Source organism: Grampus griseus (assembly GCF_964374135.1).
Source record: "Grampus griseus genome assembly, chromosome: 12".
Taxonomy (NCBI): Eukaryota; Metazoa; Chordata; class Mammalia; order Artiodactyla; family Delphinidae; genus Grampus; species Grampus griseus.
The window spans coordinates 55,459,834-55,474,303 of record NC_139006.1 but is presented as its reverse complement, the minus strand read 5'-3'; positions in this window follow the sequence as shown (position 1 = coordinate 55,474,303).

Genomic DNA, 14,470 nt, shown 5'->3' with positions numbered 1-14,470 from the left:
TTGAAAATCCTGATGCATCACAATCGGTTATTAATAACACACATACAGAGAAATTTCACTGCTACAACTTGGAAGTTGTGAGGAACTTCCTTCCATTTATTTCCTTTTCAGTTCCGTTTAGCTTATGGAAGATCTCCAAACATAAATTGAGACAATATCTTTTTTAAGTAAGGGATTTATTATGAAAGATGTAACCATCTTTCTTAAAGAAAACTTCACATTTTAGATCAAGAGATCATTTCCCAAACACAGTGGCAAATCCAATATTACAGAAGTTACAGCAGTAGAACTATTTGAAAGTTGAAGTAGTAGCAGTGGATTTTATTATTGATGATAATATGCAGAGTGGAAGAAAAGAAGAAGAATGGCACTCAATGGAACATTAATGTAAAAATATTGGAAGAGAACTGTAATTGAAATGAGAATGTAAAAGTTTAGACTAATTTTAGGAAGAACTTGGAAAGGCTAGGTATTGCCTTAACAGTCAAGGGTAGTAAAAGAAATGGAGAGAATCCAGGTATGTCCCAGAAGATGAGGAGTAGGGGTGGATTAAGTGTTGGTGGAGTCAGAGAGTGTGGCAGGACTTTGGCTCTCACACATTCCAGGGAAATTGTGCTGGATGCATGTTAGTTTCTCAGGTTGACTTCTATTTTCTTTTGCTGAAGTGGAGGTCCTGTTGTCGTTCCCTTATACCCCTTCCCAGCAGCCTCCGATGAGTTCATCGGGGTGATGCAGCAGTTCCAATCTGTGTGCTGTTCAGGAAGGACTGGAGAAATTTAGAGAAATGGATACTCCCCCTGAATTTATCTTCCCAACCTGTCTTTGTCAAAAAATTTTAGGGTACTACATTAACAATATTTATTTGGATATGAAACACTTTAGAGGAAGCAAATAAAAGCAAGACTGTAAGACATGACAAGAAGGTAATCAAAATGAGGCATACTTTTTTCATTTTCTTGCTCCTCGTCAACAGATGACACAGGTTTCATACCCACAAATGTTAGAACTTAACCAAGCTTCTAAGATAGGAAGAAAGGAGAGCTAAACTGCCTTCCAATCCAGTGATTCCAATGGCAGTTTTTTAAAACTTGTTCATGTTATCACCTACCCAGATAGCTGGCATTCTCTAGACAAAGTGGAAAGGCTGTTTTATTAGAAGTTTACAAGTCTTATTAGAGAAAATGAGTTGAAACTTTAAAAAGAAAAATAAGAGGTATAAAATATGGAAATGGTTACTGAAACTTAGATTTGAACAAATAAAAAGAAGAATATCTTCAATCTAATCTTTCTTGAGCGTGGCCAGAATGAATGGTTTAATGTTGAAGGAAAAGAATACACACTTTGATGGCTTTTCTTTAAGGAAACATCTCACTTATTTTATTTTACTTTTTTCACTTTTCACAAGGGTCTCTCACTCAATGCTCATCTTTGGTGTCAATAATTTTGACCATTAAAAAAAAAATCTAAAAGAACACAGTGCTTCAATTTGGAACATATTATCTTTTCTTTTGAGAAGATGGGATTTATAAAGAAGGGTAAAAAAAACTCCCAACTCACATACATAGGCAAAGGTTTACAAAGAAAATACACATTCTATACATAGGGAACTAATTTAATAAGCAGCCTCTCCCTGTTAGCTTGCGAATAAACTAAATTGCCAGCCTAAACTTTTCTGCACAGAATTTCAAATGTCAACACATTATATTGTGATTCCTCTTAATTTCTCACAAAGAAAATGCATAATGAATTCATTATGCTGGGGTAAGTGGAAAAACTGATGAGTTTCTCCAGAAGAGTACGCAATGGGGAGAGATTGGGCAAGATGATTATATTGAGATATTTGAATAGCTGGCCATTAGCAAGAGCATCCCCATTACTCTGCTGATAATTATATCTCTTCTGCTATGACTTCCCAGTGGAATAATAGAATGTTCCCAGTGTAGGAGATAATAAAAAATACCATTCAGGTGGTACGTATATGCCACGAAGAGAATGCAGTATATCTTTCTTTCCTGGATTTTGCTCTTCCTTAACCCCTTGAATCAGCCCCAACTCCCTGTACCTTGTCAATTTAATGGTGCACACCTACGCAATATATGTTAATATGTGTTTGGTTGTTCTACGCTGTGCACGGGGAGAATAAATGTATCTTGAAAATGAAGATGGCAATGGAATATCATTCTTCCAACATAATTATCTCCTGTGTTTAGAAAGCCTGGTGTTTTACTGAGTACATTTTTGTTAGCTATTATGTAAATGACTTTCAAAACCAACTATGATACAGAATGAAGACTTTGGATGGGACCTTACAAGGATAAAACTCTTTTTTCTATGTAAGAAAAAAAAAGTTTGCATATTCTTCTAATTAATCCATCATTTTACAGACAGTTTTCATGTTAGCAAATCAAGTAAAATTAAACAAACAAAAAGGGAGAAAAAAATGAGATCAAACAATAACACCCACTCATTTTCAATAACATCTTCCCTCCTTTTCTCCAATTCTTTTCTCTTTCTCTTTTTTATTTTCCCCTCATTTGAACGATTCATAAAACCTCTCATGCATTATTGCCACCTTATAATACTGTGGCATTTTTATTGCTGTTTATCTTCAGTTTGGGGAAATCTTGCTAATTAATTCATTAATTAACATTATTAAATTCATTAATTGTTTAATTAACATCCAACTCAATTTGAATCCCCCCCATCCCGCTTTGCTGTGCCACTGTTGTTTTAAATTCTGGATCCTTGCTAGAGAGTCTCATTTTCAAATTATATACAGAAAGGAAAGTTCTACTCAAACAACTTATATTTGCATCCTGTAGAGGGCAGTGAAATGTTATAATGGTTTTACCCTCCATCAGGGTTACATTGAGACCGGCTCATTTTCCTGAGTTTTGGCACTTACTGGAAATCAGGACAAAGGAACAGCTAAATTACCCAAGGATATCATTTTTTCCCTTGTTAAAATTGAACTTATGTTTAAAGTCAGAGGGATACTTCACTACATGAATGTTTCTGATTAAATAGTGACCCAGGAATGTATTCAGAATGCATAAAGTTGTAATGTATATGAACAAGTGGCTATGACTCTAACCACGTGGAAACAAGGTATATGTGTTCATGGCGTCAGAGATAGAATTCATACTCAAAATTTAGTTAATATCCAAGCACAGGCAAAGGACTGGTTGGTATAGTCAATTATTTCTGGTGATATAACAAGCAATTAGGACCATTTCTAGTATGGAAGATTTAATTTACAAATGCCAGTCACATACACAAAAATTTAAATTACATCTATTTACTATTGACATGCATTATCATTAATACTGTACATTACTTAGTAGCTTAGTGTAATGGTGTATATTATCTTTGAAAATTTAATAATTAAATTATTTGTACATATTTTAGGAAATGTCTAGTGCCAAAGAGAATTTGAAGTATTTTAGCCTATTGATCTCTAAACTAAACAAAATTTATTTAGTATAACACAAAGTACATGGCAGTGTATATTATGTATGTATGTAATATACTGTTGGTTACTGGTTGTTGATTGCTGGTTATACTCAATACACAATGAAAAATGTGATGATATATCTAAATGTTTTCTCAAATCTTAAATCTATATGATGTAATCAGTGTCATTAGTGATTGATTGAAATCTATATAACTCATTCTGGTATATATTAGGAAACAATCCCTAAATTTTAATAATGTTGTATGTAATAACACACTTCTATTTAGCTTTACTTTGGAATGGAATACCTTAGTTGTCTCCTGTTTTTATTCTCCTTTTTCTCACCAATGACTTTTCATTACATTTCCAAATTACAATTGACCCTTAAACAACACAGGTTTGAATTTCTCAGGTCCAATTATAGGCAGCTCTTTTTTTCAGTAATAAGATCTACTGTACTACAGGATCCAAGGTTGGTTGAATCCACAGATGAAGGTCAAAGGCTCAGAGGAACCATGGATGCAGAGGGCTGTCTATAAGTTATATGTAGAATTTTGATTAGGCAGAAGGTCTGGGACCCTAACCCCACTTTATTCAAGGTCAACTGTATTTCCTTTTTTCTTGGATTTGTCAAAACCCCTAAGATAAGTTCTTGATTGTTTGTACCTGAATTTCCAGAGTTTCCTCTTACTTATCTTCAAAAACAGAAACTATTTATACTGATCTCATTTCCAGTTCTAATCTTCTAAGCCTCCTGTTGCTTTCCCAAAATTTGAATTTACTAAATTCAGCTAGTCCTGGTGCAGGGTGAATTCCTCATAGCCTGACGTGTAATCTCTCCCTCTTAAAAGCAAGTACTGTCCTGGGAAAGTTTTCTTTCTTATTCTAATTTCAGGGTCTTATATAACATTTCAAACTTTATTAGTTTAAAATAATCAATTTTGGTTTTCTTAATCATTTGTCTTTAAATTAATTTAACAGTTAATTTCTTTCTCCAAGGTTTTACATCAAAATTTTATGTTGACCTAGAATTAGATATGCTATTGCCACTCTGATTTCGGTTGTAGCTGTGCCAGCTTAAATTCACATCCTGCTATAAATGTTTAGACCCAAGGGTGTTCTGCCTCAGGGTTTTCCCTACGATATGGGAACCAACTCATTCTGTGCACCAGTATAGCCTAGAAGTACAAGGATATAATTTTAGATTTGAAAACACAGTTAACTTGAATGTAAAAATATGAAGTGTATAAAAGCTCTCGCCTCCCATCCTTCAGGAAGCTAAACTTCAGGTGACATTCTATGTTTTATTGGATGCTTCTGATCCCTGTGAGCCACAGTGATCATCTCAAAAGCTCACACTTAGATTGATTTTCTCACTTTTTCTATTAACTGTTCCTGATTCCTGGGTCATCTCCTAAATAAAATTACTTGCACAAGAGTCCTTGACTCAAAGTAAGATATTCTTCTTAAAGTACAAGAAACATTGAATATAACAATAATATGAGACAGGTGACATGTTTATATGCTTCTCAATAGAAATTAGATTTCATGGAAGCTTGATTTATTGATGGGATTATCTGAGACACAGCAGGGTATTGTATATCTTCATCTTCTAAATTGTATCAATGGACCCATTAATTGTCATAAAAACAGAATTATAAAATTCTAGCTTATATAAATACTGTTTTTATTAGGTATACAGTGCCCGAAACTATAAATGTCATTTTGTATGATAGTAGAAACAAACAAACAAACAAAAAAACAACTACTCTATATTTCAAACTTTAAAAGAAACAAAGATCTGTCAAATTTCACTAGAAAAAAGTGTTAAAACTTTTAAATTCTATCTCTTTTTAATTATTAAAAACCAACATTATAATATTTTAATAATCTAATTTCAGAAAAATTGGCATTTATTAACTTATATAAAAGTTTCTGATACATAGATATCAATTAAATACTTTAAAAATATCTTTAGCATAGAAATACCCAGAATGAATTGTCCCTTTGTGGGACAGAACATCAGTAGAATGACAGCCAAAGAGTTTGAATACATGTGAAAGAAGCATTGTTCTGTTTAAAAAGTACCTATGTTTTCTGTATCATTAATTATTTTATTTAAAATCTATTTGCTTTTTTACCCAGCTTTATTGAAGTGTAATCAACAAATAAATTTCCCTGGTTTATTCATCTGTAAAATTAATGACTTTCTTTTTTTTTGGAAGAGAGTTTTTTTATTAAGTAAAACAACCACGACCCATTACAGGTTTCTTATCTCTGGCCTTTGAAATTTTCATAGTGCATAAAATTAACTAAAATGTTCAGCTATAATGAAACAAATAGAAAACCAATAGCAAGATAACAAAGTCCTATTAATAATTTCATTAAAAACAATTAGACTAAAAATGAAAATAAAAGAGAAATTTTCAGACTAGATCAAAAATAATGCTCAATTTATATTATTTTCAGGAAATAATTTTAAATTTGAAAGCACAGTTAAATTGAATGTAAAAATATGGGGTAAGATATACCATGATAATATCATCATAAGAAAGCTAGAATAGCTCTGTTAACATAATAATTTAAATGTCTTTGCACCTAATAACAGAATTTCAAATTAAGTGAATAAATTGAACGAATATAACATTAATATCAGACAGGTGACATGTTTATATGTTTCTCAGTAGAAGTTAGATTTCATAGAAGTTTAATTTATTGGCTGAAATATTTTTTTAAATAAAAGGAGAAATATAAATATGCATAATTATACTTAGGTACATGAACACTCTTCTCTCAGTAATTGATAGAAAAATAGACAAAAGCATTAAGAATATAGAAAACTTGAAAACTTTATTAACCAACTTTACCTAAGTGGATGTTCGTAGGAATTACAGCTCCCCCCCCAAAAAAAAGAAGAGTCAGAGTTTTCAAGTATACATGGAGGATTCTGCAGAGATAGACTATATTCTTGTTCCAAAGAACAAATATCAAAATATTAAAATCAAAACTTATGATTTGACCAAAACCTAATTACATTGGAAACAATTTTTTAAAGAAGGCTTAGAGAATCCCTAAAGTTTGAAAAATTTTAAAGTCTAGGTCAAAGAAAAAATGCAAAAGAAATTAGAATATATTTTGAAATAATAATAAAATGAATGAAAGCAAAATACCAAGTTTGTGTGATGCAATGTTTAGAGTAATATTTATATCTCTAAATGTTTACAGTTGGAAAGAATAAAGGATCAAAATCAATGATGTAAATTTATACATTAAGAAGCTAGCAAAAGAAGAACAAATTAAATCCAGAGTAGATAGAATATAAAAACTAATTAGAAGAAAGCAGAAATCAGTGCTATAGAAAAAAAAAAGAAAAACACAATAGAGAAATGCATAAAATTATACTACCTAATAAGATTGGTTAGAAAACAAAAAGAGAAAACATAAATGAGCCATGTTAGGGCTGAAAAAGCAGATAATACAGATTCTGTAGGCATTAAAATTATAATAATGGGATTTATAGTTAAGTTTATATCAATATATTCTATACTTTGGAAGAAATGGTTTGATTTATTGAAAGAAACAAATTATCAACAGACTCAAGGAGTAATAGAAAATCTAAATAGTCCTTTAAGTATTAAAGAAATTGAATCTATAATAATAAAAACCTTTTTCATAAAGGAAAACCACATCTTCAGTGGTTTGTCTGTTGAAATTTAACATATATCTAAGGAAAAATATAAAAGAAAATTTACACCAAGTCTTTCAGAAAAAAGAGGAAGAAGAAACACCTTCTTACTCACATTTTGAGGCCAGCACAACCTTGAAATCCATAATCAGAGAAGAAAAATACAGACCAGAAATAACATATAAGCATATATATATTTTTTTAAGTATTGGAAAATGGAATGAAATAACGTAAAGAGAATAACCACAATCAGGTGAAATTTCTCATGGGAATGCAAGTTAGTTTAATACTTAAAAATCAATCAATGTAATTCAATAAATTAAAAAAATAAATGAGTAAATTTGTATGATTATCTCAATGTATGAAGAAAAACTATTTGGCAAAATTTAACACACATTTGTTATGAAAATTCTCAAAAAGCTAAGAATATAAGAAAATTCAACTATCTGATGAACAGCATTTACAAATATCTTAATCCTAGCATCTACTTAATGGTGAAAAACTGCATAAATTGTCCCTAATATTTGGAAAAAGTCAAAGATGTCCCTTTCATACCTCTATTTGACGTTATAGTGGAGGTCCTACTCAGTAAAATAAGGGGGGGGGGAGGGGAGGAAGAAAAAAATATAAGAGTAAAACTATCTTTAAACAGTGATGATTATGATTTTGCTTAAAAATCATATGGATTCTACAAATCTAGCAATGTTTCAGGAATAAAGGTGAATATACAAAAATATTTGTATTTCTATGTATTAGCAAAAACTAGGAAAATCAAATTTTAAAAAATCCACAAATACTTGTAAAACTTAGGATTTATAAAGCAAAATGTAGGTACAAATTATATAATAAAAACTATAAATCCATGATAAAAGGAAATAAATAATACCTAAGCCAATGGAGAGTTATATAATATCATTGTTTGGTAGACAATATTTTTTTAATATTGATTCTAACTGAATTCTTCAACAGATTCAATAAACTTCCAATTAAAGTCCAAGCACAATTTTAGTAGAAATTAACAAGTAGATCCTAAAATATATATGAAAGTGTGGAGACATGAAGAATGAAAACAATCTTTAAAAAAACAAACAAACATGAAGGATTTATATTACCTGATTTAAGGAATTATTGGAAGGCAACAGTAACCAGGACAGTGTGGTATTGTCTTCCAAAATAAATCAATGGAATAATATAAATAACACAGAAATTGATCCATTCTTAGGCAGTAAAATGATTTTTTGACAAGGCTGTCAATGAAATCCAATGGAGAGGAGAAAAAGCAGTTCCATGGTAACTGAGCAGTTAAAATGGAAAAAAAAAATATATATACATGGTCAATAAGTACATGAAAGGATTCTCAATGACATTAGTCAGAAAGGAAATAAAAATTAGCCAGCAATTGCATACCACTATATACCCACTATAATGGCTGAAATTAAAATGGCTCAAAATACTAAGAGTTAATGAATTAGAGAAGCAATTGGAATGTTCATATCTGACTGATGGGAGTGTAAAATGGTTTAACTATTTTGTGAATTGGTTAGACATTGTTTTATGAAGTTAGATATACATTTAACCTATGATCCAACCATTTCACTTATAATGATTTACCCAAGAGAAATAAAAACATATAAACACACAATAAAATGTGTACAAGAATGTTCATAGCAGCCTTATTCATAAGATTTCCAAACTGGAAAAACACAAATATTCATTGACCATAGAATGACTAAAAAAATTACAATTTAATCACGTAATGGAATATTACTTCGTAATACAAAGGAACAGACCACTGGTACATGCAACAAAACCGATGAACTTTAAGTTATGCTGAAAGAGAAAAAAGGGTAACTTTATAGTGGAGAAACCTAATAAACATCACCGGAGACAGGTGATCAGGGTCAACATCAACAATGGTAAGTCATTTGATAATTTGTACCCTTGATATGGTATAACAAAAATAGCATTTTACTTCTGTGGTGTTCCTCCCCAAAACTCATAACTCTAGTCTAATCATGATAAAAACATCAGACAAATTCCAGTTGAAGAATATTCTACAAAATATCTTACTACTAATCTTCAAAAATGTAAAGGTCATCCTAAACAATGAAAGTCTGAGAAACTGTCTTAACCAAGAAGCCTAAGTAGACATGATGACTAACTTTAATGTGGTATCCTGTATGGCATATTAGATAAAAAATATAAGGAAGTGTAAATAAAGAATTGGTTTTACTTAATAATAATGTATCAACATTGGTTCTCTAATTTTAAAATTTCATCATAATAATATGAGATGTTAATAATAGAAGCAAGAAGGTGTGGAATATATGGGAATTCTCTGTATTATCTTAATTTTTTTCCCTTAAACCTAATACTGTTCTAAAAAAGGTTGCTATATATATAAATGAAAAAGCCAGAAATGTGAATGTACATACTGAATGATCTAATTTATATTAAATTGTAGAACAGATGACGCTAATCTTTGACGAAAGAAAGAATCAGAGTAGTGGTTGCCTCAAGAAGAGGATGTAGATTAACTTTCCAGACAAGAAGAATTTCTGGGTTAAAAAAAAAAAACAAAAAAACTTTCTATCTTGAAAGGGGTCAAGATTATATGGATGTGATCATTTTTCAAAACTCATTGAATTTTATACTTCAAATCTGTGCTTCTAATGATGTATAAAATACCCATAATTTTTTAGTGTAAAAAAAATGTTACTGAGAGGCAATAATGAAGAATTCAAAACTTACCTCTATTCTGCCCCCTTCTTTCTGATTTAGTTGTCATCTTTCTAAAATGAAAATGGGTATTCTTTGCAGTTCTTTGCCTTGTGAGATCTTTGTACAAAAGCCACTTGGCAAGTACAAAGGCTTATTGTAACTGTGCCAGATGACTCATAGCCAGTTGAACTTTTAAATAGTGAACTTTATTCCAAAATCTTATCTCCCTTTGTTTCTTGATCTGAATACATGCAGACATTCTTTCCCTTCCTTGTCCTAATTTAAATTCTCAAAAAGAGATGAACTCTTTCTATAGTCAGGATAAAAATGTTCTCCTTGTTATCATTCCAAAAATCAGACCCCAAATTTATCTATATTTACTTGTCACTCTATTTGTTACTCAAGTGTCCTTTATGTTGGTCACATTTTTGTTCATGTGAGATAAGTGTTGAACTCCAAGGCTCTTATCTTTACATAAATGCTATGGATGCATCTTCCCACAATTTATTTTCATTCTCTTTAGTATTTTAAGTCTCATTTTAGTGGAAAAATATTTTAATGAAAAAAAGAAGAGAAGGAAACAAAAATGAAAAGGGAATGTGAGAAATGCAGACAGGACACTGAAAGGTAAAGTATACCAATAAATGACCAAACCAAAGTCACCTCAACAGACTAATACAGCCACTAATAAGCTAAGTGCATCATAGCATTCATTAACTTAACCATGCCTGCTGTTTTCCTATAAGATTTTTTTTCCCTTGAACTGGACACTGTGTGGTAACATTAAGGGCATGTTAATACAGGCTTATGATAAAGGAAAATATAGCATAAAATTTGAGAGTGGCATCTTTTAGCATTTCAATGAACTCCATGATTTAATTTTTCCTCATCATGATCTATGTCTACCTTATTTTATAAATGTGTGTTTTAATGTGATATAAAGACTTTTGAGACTCAGAACATCCAAGGCAAGCTACAAATATGTCACATGGCTCTGAACAGAGCTTGTTCATATAGGATTTTAGTTTTTAAGATATTTGTCATACAATATATGCATGGAGTAGTAATTCATTTAGAATTAGTATACAGTAACTATAAAACTATTCTGAAAATAATTGTTTCTTTTACAGATTCCAAATGCATATACTGTTCTTTCAATGACAAAATATTCCTAAAAACTTTAAATATAATTTTCTGGTGAAGTGCAAAGTGCCATTTAATAAACAGTTTCTGTTAATAGAAAGTCCAGCAACTGAGAATTTGCTGCTTTTATTTATTTATTTATTTTTTACCAAGGACATAATGAGTGTTAAAGATATTCACTGAATTGTGCTAAATAATGTTAGCCATAGGAGAGAGACAGAACACTTTGCCAGGTGGAGATGGCCATACAATAAAAGGGACTGAGGTAAAGGGGTAAAAGAATTTCAGAAAAGCAGAGCAATTATCAGGGCCATAAGAATCATCCTTAATAAGAAGTCACTGAATATTGACCAAGTGCACAGAACAACAGAGTGCCCAGTCACAGCAAACATGGTAAAGCAATGCTTCCAAGTATAGGATCATCATGGAGGCAATGGATAAGTGCAAGGTCATCCAAGGGAATTCCATCTAACACAAGGTGAAGAACTAAAATATGGACTGGTCTCATAAATGGACTGACAAGACTGACTCAAGTCAAGAGCCTCCAGTTAATGCCAGGGAAAAAGTCAATTAATAAGTCTGATGCTAAAACATAAGAATGAATAAATAAGGAGGAGGGGGGCAAAAGGAAAAAAATTCCTGACAAGAGAAATAACATCAACAGAGGCTTATACACCAAAATAAGTGTATTCCAAATGTGGACTTTAGGCAACTCTGAGAGTAGACCTCACTGATCTTCAGTAGAAGGTTTTCATTGGGAACTAGGGAAAGAAAATAATATGATACAGGCATTATTCTAATATTCATTTTATTGTTGAAGAAACTAAGACACAAAAAGCTTGAAAAAGTTGCCCAAGGTCATGTAGCTAGTAAATAGTAGAGCTCAGAGTTTACCACTGAGAAATCGGCTCCAAAACTCATCTCTTAACACAGACTTATACAAATCTCAAAATTGAGTGGGTTGAGTTTCAAGTTTACGGTCTAACTTTAAATAAGTTTTCTGGATCAATACAAGTATGGTAGAAAATGTTTGTTACCAAATAAGTGATTATCCTTTCTGTGAAAAGCCTTACTTATTCTGTCAGCCTATCTAGTAGCTATGAAATAAGGATCAAGCAGTAATGAACCTTCTGAAAGTTCAAAAAGGTAAACTAAACCCATCTCATTGCCCTAGGAACAGCAATCCACCCCAACAATGAACATGATCTCTGCTCAAACAATCCACTGGAAAAGATACAGATCATTGTTGTCATTAGCTATTTACCAAGTTGTAGTTGTAAAGATGAGCATGGCCAATGGGGAAATTTCCTTCAAATAATCTCAACTTACATTTTAGAGGTGAAATTTTAAACAAACTAGGAAATAAACAGAATTTAATCATTATTGTCACACTGATTTATCTCCAAATCTGTGCCATTAACATTCATAAAAGCATCTGATTCAGCCCACAAACTGTATATGTGATTTGTCATGCAGGGAATTCACATGCAAAGAAGAGGTGTCAAGTTGACTCAAGCTGCCTGGGAGAACATTTAAGAATAATTTCTTCTAGGTTTCTATTGGGATACTTAACTTGCTTTGGGAAAATGTCACTCATACTTATTACTTCAGTCTTTCCTGCTGTAGTGGCTCCAGTTAAGGCACCAGCAGGGATTGCACCATGAGCCCCATTTATCAAGGGCTTTCTAACTCAGTCATAAAAATTGGATCTGGGTGCAAGCTTGTCCCAGTTGTGGTGCACTTTCTAGCTTGTTTGTTATAACCTGATGTATTTAAATTTTGTTCAGCTGCTTTTGAAGGTGGAAAGAAAATGACATTTTCTGCTTTTGAGATGAATTTTGGCAATGCTGGGAATCTAAAGGGAGTCTCATTTTAAAATTAAACGTGAACTTTTAGATTCCATTAGGCCCATATTTTTGATCTGAGGCCACTGCCTATGGGCATTTCTATTAACAAGAAAACAGAAAATAAAACCCAGTGGAAATCATCCAGTTAAAAAAAGCTGATAATTCATTTCCATCCCAGGCCTTATGCTAATAGTCAGCCAGTTGTGGAATGCCTTGACCTCTATGGAAGATGCATTCTGGCTCTGTGCAACATCAGATTGGGAGTTTGGGCCCAGGTACAATTTTGGTTAGAAATTGAGAGGTAGGCATAATGAGAAGGGGGACTTTTGATCACAAAATAAATATTGTATATAGGAGAAAAAAGAAATATTAGTTTCAACCAAGGGATATGAGAACGTACTATGTGTTCAAATAACTGGCTAGAGCTTCTTCTGACACTAAACATAACTATTGTAGAAGATGTAAATAATGCAAACAATGAATGCAAACATGAAAAAGATGTCTGGAATTCAGATTATGTCAATGTGTGCTGTAGACAAGTGTCCAGGGACAGAAGAGATGACTTTTACTATGGAAAAGATGTCATGGGGTGGAAGCTCCCTGACATCATTCTTTTTCTGTTCAGCAAGAAAAACTTGAACTAGCCCCTGGAGGATTGGAAAAGAGGGGAAGGGGATCAGCAGGAGGAGAGATACTGAGTGAGGATGAGCTAGATACTTTTGGAGGGCCATATTGGCAAGACCAGGTAGACTAGATTGTAGAGGGTCTCATACACAAGAATAAGACTTGTCTTTTGTTCATTTTTAATAGGACTTATAAAGTTAATGAGGGCTTTTTGAAAGGAAGGAACCTTAGAGTTAAAGGGGTGTTTTAGAAGATTGATCTTGCTGTAGCAACTAGGAAGAATGAAATTTAAGCCTGAAGAAAGAGAGGCAGAAAATTCCTTGAATTAATAAGCATCTAAACTTTTGTGGTTATCAGAAAAAAAGAGAAGAAAAAATGGCTTGAATTCAGTGTCTTATTTTGTGTGAGGCATGGGAGGAAGGATAAAGAGAAATAAGATGTGAGATATGAAAACACTGAGGACTGGTGCTCCAAAGGCCTTGGCTTCAAGCTGAGTTTCTCCTGCTCTGAATCTCAGGTGGTGGGTCTTTCTGGCATGGCAGCCTTAGCTCTGGCATCAAAGTTAGGAGTAGCATACAACTTCTCACTCTTGCTTGTGTTTTGAAGAAAAGGGAAACTGGAAGTTTGCCTCCTAAGAATTAAGCAATCTATGGCATGGCAGAGTTTTCTACTTAATGTCCATTCTCATCTTCTTTACTATGAATGTGGGTGCCAGGTTAAGAAAAAGAAAGCCAGTAAAACAACAATGTCAACATTAATAATCCATTACCTTAAGTTTTCTTGCTAATAAAGAGACCAGTGAGTTTTTCCTCTCAGATTTATTGAGGTATAATTGACAACTAAAATTATATATATTTAAGGTATACAATGAGATAATTTGATACATTTTCAAAATGGTTGCTACAATCTTGTTCATTAAAGCATCCAGTGAGATATAAATGACAACAACTGGGTAGGATGTTCTGGAAAGCTCTTTAAAAGAAGTTGACTTCTTTG